Below are 9,339 nucleotides of genomic sequence, written 5' to 3'. Positions count from 1 at the left end.
CACACACACACACACACACACACACACACACACACACACACACACACGGCCCTCTATTCATCCTACTCCTGAAGCCAAATGGATGATATTACCAATGGAGTAATCACACAGTTATTAAATACGTTACTTTCACAGTGTTTTCTCAATTTAATGTAACTAGGCAGAGTTACAGGGAGAAGCTACAACTTCTGAGCCACAGTTGAAATCCTGATTATAATGCATTCACTTTTGCACAGCATATTGATGTCCATACTGCTTATTTTCAGTGATATTCTAGGGTTATGCTTATACTGAGCAAACAAAAAGGCAGAATCTAAGTTGTTGCTGACGATTTTTTTTCTACAAGGGGACACTGGAATTAACTGAAAGTGTTGAGGGGTTTGTTCTCAGGCCCAGAAAAGGGCTGTCTCCTGAATTTTGAAACCAGAAATTACCTTTAGGATCTCAGCTTTTAATTTCTTCTTTGCATTTTTTAAAATATGTGAATGCATTAAATAAATGTAGTCCAAAAGAATTGATGTATTCTACTTGAAACAAAAAAAATACATTTTTACCACTCACCCATGTCGTTATGAAATAAATACTTTCACAATCTTGGTAGGACTTCTCAGAGTACACAAACTTGCTTAGTAATTAGCCAAATTTCCTGATAATATCACAGTTTCTGTAAAGTAGATTTAAAAAATGAAGAGGTTCTAATATTGTAACTTACTGTAAGTTCCAAATCATTACATCATATTCCTCCTGAATAATCTAGAAAAGTAAGAAAACAGAAGTGAATATAAATAGTTTTTATTTCCAAAAACCACTTTTTAAAAATAGTGAGAGAACATTGACTGCCTGATGTTTAAGTGCTTTCCATTTAATTAATCATTTACAATTTCAAGTGCATTTAAAGTAGAGCAAAGAGGGCAGTGAGCCTTCATAGTCTCATGACCAGAGTCAACAGATACCAAGCAAGCATTTACTGCCTCTGTTCCATCCATCCCTGCTTTTCCCTTTTTAGAAGTATTTGGAAGCAAAACTCAGCCACTGAGATCCCATTTCACAATTATGTTCTTCAGTACAAATTTTTAGAAAATATGAGTATTTTCTTACACAGCCATGATGCCACTATCTCCCTCAATAAAACTAACTTTTTTTCCTTAATATCATCTCATATCCAAATCGTAAGTACATTTCCCAGGTTGTCTCAAAAAACACGTACTTTTACAGTTGGTTTATTTCAATTAGAGCCCCCAGATACTCCATATTACCTGTGGTTGCTCTGTTCTGTAAACATTCTACAATTTATAGCGGTAAATCCTCTCCATTTTTCCCCTCAAGCTACCAGCTTGTTGAAAAAGCTGGGTCAGTTTATGCCTTAGAAATATTTATTTTTTAAGTAATAAGGCTTAAAGGCTAAATGGTAATATAGTATCACATAAACTACTTGGTACCTTACTAAATAAATAATTGAGAGGAAAACCAAGAAATAGACTCTGAACTATGGAGAACAAACTGATCGTTCCCAGAGGGGAGATGGGGAGGGGGGAAATGGGTGAAATAGGGGATGGGGATTAAGGAGGACACCTGTTGTGATGAGCACCCGGTGATGTACGGGAGCACTGAATCACTACATAATACACCCGAAACTAATACAACACCACGGTAAGTTAACAAACTGGAAATTTGTTTGTTAAATAAAAACTTGAAAAAAAATAAATAATTGAAGCACTAAGGGACTTTACTACCTGACATCAAATTAACCCTTAGAGTATTTCTTACACCCCAATTTATTTATTTATTTATTTATTTATTTATTTATTTATTTTTTAAGATTTTATTTATTTATTTGACAGAGAGAGACACAACGAGAGAGGGAACACAAGCAGGGGGAGTGGGAGAGGGAGAAGCAGGCTTCCCGCCGAGCAGGGAGCCGCATGCGGGGCTTGATCCCAGGACTCTGGGATCACGACCCGAGCCGAAGGCAGCCGCTTAACGACTGAGCCACCCAGGCGCCCCTTACACCCCAATTTATAACTTTGGCAAATTTATTTCCACTTTCCCCTTATAGTAAGATTTTCCCTTTAAGAGAGCCATACAGATTTAGACCTAAGATATAAATAATATTTTATTATTGCCCTTCAGGTTTCAGAAAATATTCATATTTTGGTTGCCTGGCAGATTAAACCGTGGGTGAATTAGCCCCTAAATCACCATTCTTACTTTACCGTTATTGTTATTCTTAACAATGGCTCTCCCTTCTTTAACCCAGAGGGCATCTTAGCAACTTGCTAAGGACTTTTCATAGATCCTCTCTCTGTGTTTTCAAAGGAAACACTGTCGAGGCCATTTTATGGAAAGCTTTCAGCCCAGCTTTGCGTGGCTGAAGGCTGATACTCTGAAGCCCTTTCAAGCCACCCACCTGCAGGCTGCTCTATTCCCCTTCTCTTACCCCTTGCAAGTCATTCCATTAATGTTCCTTTTCCCTTGTTCCACTTGTAGAATCGAGACCTTTTCTTCTTTCCAGCTCTACGCCACTCCTTCTATGCACTCTCTGATAAGGACACGGAGCCCCTTAGACAATGCCAAGCCGGCTAGTGGAAAGGGAGCAATTTTACCATATTTTCATTGTTGGAGACTACATGTGCTGGTGTATTGATTTCTCTCCTCACCAACCAGACTGGTTTTGGGCTTTTTATTTGACTTTCACATCTTTTTTCTCCGCCTATTTATTTCTGTTTAAGACTTCATCTGAAGTGTTTTTAGATGTCTTATTTGACAGAGATATTATCTTCCAGATGCTCTTCCATATTGGAGCTTTCCATGTCAGAGCTGAAAGGTAAAAGAATATTTACATTAGGATTTCTTATGGAAAGGGTTTTAAATATAATAAACATGATTCCATTAAATAATATTTTATATTTATTATTGAATATAGTTTGATATAAACTGAAGTTTGATATAAATCTGGATTTTGAGAGCTCACTTTTACTCTGATAGTTTAGGCATGCCTCAACTGCTGTTTTCATGAGGCTACTTCATAATTTTGAGGCTATTACTCAGGCCTAGAGTCATCAGACAAATCTTGGAGATGTTTGTCATCTTCCTTTTTTATGGGTTCCCCCCCCCCTTTGGTGCTTTCATTACAGCTGTGTCATTTTCAGTGAAATATCATGAGCAAGGAGACTCTGTCCTATTTCATGTTAGCACCACGACTTAAACACTTACTGACAGCCTTTGAATGTTGCCGGGAGGTTGCTGAAAATTTTCACTGTGATTCAGCCTTACTCCCTGATGGCCCTAGTATTGTACATTATACGAATTGTCCTGCTGGGTAGCATTGCAGGGCAGCACCATCTCCTCCCCAGCCCTTGTGGGACCTCTATTCATCCCACTCCTAAAGTCAAATGGATGATACCACCAATGGAGTAATTACACAGTTATTAAATATGTTACTTCAGCAGTGTTTTCTCAATTTAATTTAACTGGGAATTACAGGGAAAGCTATTTCACTTCTGAGCCACAACTGAAGTCCTGATCATAATGCACTTGCTTTTGGACAGCATTTTGGTGTCCAAACTGCTTATTTTTAGGCTTATGCTTTTGCTGAGCAACACAGAAGAGCCAGGTTGAGAGTTCAGAATGGACAGGCCTTTGGCATGACTCAAGGGCTTAGCCCAGGCTAGTCACTTACCCTTCTTAAAACATCACTAGAAAAACTGGATTTGTGGGATGTATTTCCCTAGGAGAGATTCAGTTCCCCAAAGAGATAAGGAGAAAAATTAACTCATGTGGGATTCAGCTATGAATACTTGAGGTGTCTACTTTTTTTCTTTTTAAAGTAGGCTCTGTGCCCAATGTGGGGCCCAAACTTCACAACCCTGAGATTGAGAGTCTCATGCTCTACCAACTGAGCCAGCCAGGTGCCCTCAAGATGTTTACTTTTTATAGCTCTCTCTTATGTCTCTCCATCCCTGTTTCTGCCATAGGCCGGGAATATGAGCTCTTTGGGGGCTCGTAGTTCTTCACTGCTCATGATATGTTAGGCACATATGTGCTAAGCACTTTATCTACATTATTTCACTTCATTTTTTGGTAACAACCACATGAAATAAATGTTAGAGTCTCCATGTCATAGATTATGAAACAAAAGCTTATTAAAGTAGCGTGACTCAGAGTGAGGTCCACAAACTGTTCACATTCCTCAGTGAAGTTAGGACAGAAATTAGGAACTGACATTTAAGCATGTTTGTAGCCATTTGACACTGCTAAGGTAATTCCATTGTGTTTTGCAAAAGGATTGGTCCACAACAGATTGGACATTACAAGGAAGGAAGGAGGAAAGGAAGGGAGGAGAGGAAGAAAGGAGAGAGGGAAGGCAAACAAAAAATTGATTCTTTACCAGAAAGAGTCTGAGAAATATGGGCTTAGGCATTTCATGATTAGTCCAAAGTTGCTACCAGGTAGGTGTCAGAACCAAGATTTACACCTCAGCCTGGCTTCAGAGTCCCGGCTCTTCAGCATGACATTGCCACCTCCCAGTCCGATAACGGTGATGATGAGTGAAGAAAGAAACAAACCGGCAATCTGATGACAATTTGTCATTATTCTTAAGAACTCAGACTTCAGAGGGGCGCCTGGGTGGCTCAGTCCTTAAGCGTCTGCCTTAGGCTCAGGTCATGATCCCAGGGTCCTGGGATCGAGCCCCGCATCAGGCTCCCTGCTCCGCGGGAAGCCTGCTTCTCCCTCTCCCGCTCCCCCTGCTTGTGTTCCCTCTCTCGCTGTGTCTCTCTCTGTCAAATAAATAATATCTTAAAAAAAAAAAAAAAGAACTCAGACTTCAGAAGTGGCGGGACCGATTTAAGAAGAGACTTCTCTCAAAAGGCAAGGCTCTGGCTCCTATACCGTCACCACCACCATCATCTTTTTGACCATAGTCATCATGGTTAATCTTAACCAAGAGCTAAAAGCCAAGAATTGCTTCATGTGCTTAACGTGATTATCCCGTGATCCCCACGACTACTCAGTGAGACAGGAGCTATCTGGCTCTGCGGCAGCAGAACCAGGATGCACAGAAGATACGCTTGACCCCAAAGACTGGGCACGTAACCCCTTTGTTGGCCTCTTCCCATTTATAATGCCTGACAGATTCACAAAGATGTCTGTGGAGGGCCCGGAGTTTATTTGTAACAAATGGGGATCTGGGCATCAGACTAACTGGGTTTGAATTTGTTCTAGAGCTGTGTAATCTTAGATGTGTTTCTTACCCCGTCTGTGCTTCAAGTACCATGTCTGCAAAATAGGAAAAACAAGATTTGTCTTATAAGCTTATAGTAAGGATTAAATGTTTAAAAATGCATGTTAGCACCGTGTTTGGCACATACTGTCCTATAAGTTGTAGCTACTGGTGATATTATTATAATTATTTACCAGTACGTTTTAAGGTTATCACAAAAGTAAAAAAATGTAGAGTATTACAGTGGATTTTGCTTCTCAGCCTACTAAATTTTACTTTTCACAACTATGATGTGTAGCTTTAAGGAGTTCTGTCTAACCTGCCTCCAAGAATGAAATTAACCTAATCCGTCCTTCCTGTTTGCCAGCATGCCACAATCTCATTTCAGGTATCCTCATTTGATTAAATTGCTGCCTTTTTAAATATTAAAAGAAGAAGACTTCAAACATCAGGAAGCCCTTACTCTAGGAAAAGGAGTATGAACTTGTTCACTAAGTACCAATTAATTACCAAGATATTTATGATTTCCATTCTGAGAATGCCCAGAACATAGCCTGCTACATGGTAGGTACTCAATAAGTATCTTTTGAGGGCGCCTGGGTGGCTCAGTCGGTCAAGCGTCTGCCTTCGGCTCAGGTCATGATCCCAGGGTCCTGGGATCAAGTCCCGCATCGGGCTCCCTGCTCGGCTGGGAGTCTGCTTCTCCCTCTCCCGCTCCCACTCCCCCTGCTTGTGTTCCCTCTCACGCTGTCTCTCTCTGTCAAATAAATAAATAAAATCTTTATAAAAAAAAATCTTTTGAGTAAATGCCTTTTTAAATTTTATTTTATTTTATTTTAAGATTTTATTTATTTATTTGAGACAGAGAGAATGAGAGAGAGAGCACAAGAGAGGCGGGAGGGTCAGAGGGAGAAGCAGACTCTCTGCCAAGCAGGGAGCCCGATGTGGGACTTGATCCAGGGACTCCAGGATCATGACCTGAGCCGAAGGCAGTCGCTTAACCAACTGAGCCACCCAGGTGTCCCTAAATGCCTTTTTTTTTAAAAAAAAAAATGCTTCTTATTGGATAACTCAGTAACAGCATCTTATTCTCCTTTCAATCCTCTTGAAGTCTGACTTTTAAAAAAATGTATCATTAAAACAATTTGACCGTTGTTGATTTTCTACTAAAAAAGCAGCACTGGAGCTGGGGTGGGGACAAGGATTCAACCACATTCTGGGTTTAAATGCATTAAACAGAAAAGAGCAGCCTGGGGCGACTTCAGCTATAGGTGTGTCCCCCTAGTGCCCGGAGCCTAGTTGAGCCTCCTTCTGCGAGTGCTGAGCTGTGAGCTCCGTGTGGGGAGTGTCCCGCCACTGAGTCACTGTTACACGGCCGTGACTCAGATTCTCTTGGCACCGGATTGATTCATCAGATCCTGCCATCCTATCACGACTCAGTCCCCTTGCAGCGGTCACTGTCCCACCGGCCCCATCCGCCAGCGTTCTTCCAGCTGCGCAGGTAAGGAAGACTGTGCTCTGGGAGCAGCAACCTTGAGCCCCATAACCCCCTGCCCTCAGCTGACGGCTTCCTTGGGCGACTCCGCAGAACTTTGGCTCTCCTGCCTTTTCTGCCACTGCTATTCATTTATGGACCTCTCATCTTTCTACACGGATTCAAAAGACTCCCAGCCGTGCCTCTCCTCCCGTTTCACTGACCGTTTTTTTGGGTAACAAACTAAAGAACGTTGATGTTTGAGTAAACAAAATGTGTTATCCTTGTTGCCATAATCTGACTGGGACTCTAGCCTAATCTTTGACTCAGAACCTCCTCATCTGTGAAGTGAGCCAATGTTTTTGGCTCGGAGACCCGATGCTCTGAGAATCTGATTCAGTGGCTCAGGGTGCAAATGTCTACATTCTCAGAAACTCCCGAAGTCATTTGGATGATCACGGGTTTGCCTATCATCAGACTAGATAATTTCCAAGGGCCTTCTAGCTCATGATCTTTTTTTTCCCAACCAAGTGGCTTTGAGCCGAAATAGGAATGTATGCACTGTATAGGTTTAGATGGACTACAAAAAGGTACAAAGATTCTTATAACTTTATTTCAGGAAATATGAGATGCTTGTATCTTTCATTCTTCAGCCAGGTTTACCTGGGCCACTGCACAACGGTTTACATTTAAGTTCCCATTTGTAAGGAGGAAATTCTATCCTGAAAAATGCCAAACTGAACAGAAGTGCCCAGCCAGAGCCTAGTTCTCTGTGGCCTTGCCTGACCCAGTACAGCCATTGTCCCTAGAGAGAACCCGTAACTGGGTCAGCAGGACTCAAGGGCTCCCTTGTCATTCACAGCCTCAGCCAGCAAAATTCAAGGGAGTAGCACTTCCTGCCTTGTTGTGTGGCTACCAACTGCATCAGGAAATACAGCTTGTCAAATTATATTTTCTGGCAGAGCCCTCAGCTGAAATAGCTGCATTATCTATGACATTAGTGACAAGGCCAAAGGTGAGAAAATACACATGAATTTATTCCCTCAAATATTCAGAAAAAGGCAGGGAGGCCAGATGTTTCCTTTCTAAGTGACAAAGAGCCTGGGAACAAAAGGTAGGAGGAACAATTTTGAAAGATCCACCTGGACTTCTTTCTCAGTACCTAAGGATATTACTAAGTTTAAGGAGGGCATTCTCGGAATCCTAGAACAGGACCTGATACATAACAGATAATAAACATTAAACAAATATGTGAAGCAGAGAGTTCTGATAATCGAAAAGATCTTTATCTGCTGAGAGTTGGCCCAGGAAAAACTCTCACTAAATTAGAAGCTCAGAAAGGCAGATATTGGATCGTATTCATTGTATGAGGCTTGGCAAAATTATCAGTAAAAATTTGTTGAAATGAATTGGCCAAGAGCTCTTCTAGTTAGGGGCAAAACGTGAGGCAACATAGCAGCAACCATAGAGGTTGAAAGAGTCTCTCTCTATTACAAATCCAGCATTTCTTAAACAATCATTTCCTGATTCATCGATGACGTGAGCAAACCTAGAGAAACAGCACTACTTAAGGCAATGGGTTTATGGACATTAATTTGACAGGACTAAACACTGAACGGTTTGTAATAGTGAAAAATTGAATTGCCCTAAATATCTAACAGTGGGGAACCTGTTAAATAATCTATGATGTTTTCACAAAATTATGTTGCAGTTAAAATCATGTTTTCAAAACCACTTGTTGTCATGCGGCAATTAATGTATGTTAAATCAAAAAAATATGGTAGCAGAAACTGTTGATTTCCTACCCATACCATTTCTCTGTTTCCCAGCAATACAATTTTGTTGAGCTTCCTGTCCACCTCTGCATTGCTGTGTGCTTCAGGCAAGGCAGGTACCAGCCACGCCCGAGGGATAGAATCATCAGCCGGGGCCATGAATTCCCCTTGGCAGCGGTTGGTTCAGGCACAGCTAGGTGCGTGGTTCATTGCAGGCCAGTGAGGTGATTTGGGGGGAGGGAGGCTTCTGGAAAGGCTTTCCTCCATCTTGAAAAGAGACACCAGAAGCTCAGATCCTATATGACATGTTAGTGAGTCTGCAAACGATGAGAGCACTGGGGCTGAGCCGACATGCCAGGAGAACGCAGAAAGGGAGGAAGGCTCTAGAGGTGGCCGGCGCTGCTGATCTGCTGATCAGTCAACCTTGGAGTCATTAGCTGTAGGTCACTAGCCTAAAGTCAGCTCTGTGATCAATTTCCTATATGGCCAATTTGCTGAATTTACTCACTTATTTTAACTCTTTAGATACAGTTGACTGATTTTCATTCTGTCTTCATAATAGCACTTAAGGAATATTAAGTTTGCCCTGGTTCCAGTTCCTTGTTGCTGTATCTTGGGGTGAACTATTGATGGATTGTCCTGCTTAAGAAGTCACCTTATCTCTGGATTTATGTGGGTCAATTATTTCTTATTATTAAAGAAATTTTATTTCTTTAAAACTAATGAATGTTGCATCCAGATTTTTTCTGACTTATAACTAAAAGCATGCTAATACAATGTAGGTTGAGAGAGAGAGTGAGGAAGGAGAGGAATTATCTCTCCCTTAATTTCTGGGTTCTAAGAATGGGATATGGCTGACTTGTGCATTT

At 41.3% G+C, this 9,339-nt stretch overlaps 1 long non-coding RNA gene across 3 annotated transcripts in view; it reads right to left on the bottom strand.

The window, feature by feature from the left end:
- LOC112834412 (uncharacterized) overlaps positions 1–9,339 on the bottom strand; it is a 30,342-nt gene that overhangs the window by 8,951 nt on the left and 12,052 nt on the right. For all 3 annotated transcript variants that reach the window (XR_012376054.1, XR_003210896.2, XR_012376055.1), the window contains exons 2-3: positions 2,438–2,817; positions 562–664 (exon numbers count right to left, since the gene is read on the bottom strand). This is a non-coding gene — a long non-coding RNA (uncharacterized lncRNA). The remainder of the gene's footprint in view (positions 1–561; positions 665–2,437; positions 2,818–9,339) is intronic.

Source organism: Callorhinus ursinus, unplaced genomic scaffold (assembly GCF_003265705.2).
Source record: "Callorhinus ursinus isolate GAN/ISIS: 27379988/994484 unplaced genomic scaffold, GSC_fseal_2.0 scaffold62, whole genome shotgun sequence".
Taxonomy (NCBI): Eukaryota; Metazoa; Chordata; class Mammalia; order Carnivora; family Otariidae; genus Callorhinus; species Callorhinus ursinus.
Note: the sequence above shows the minus strand (reverse complement) of the source record. Positions and strands in the feature narration are given on the sequence as shown.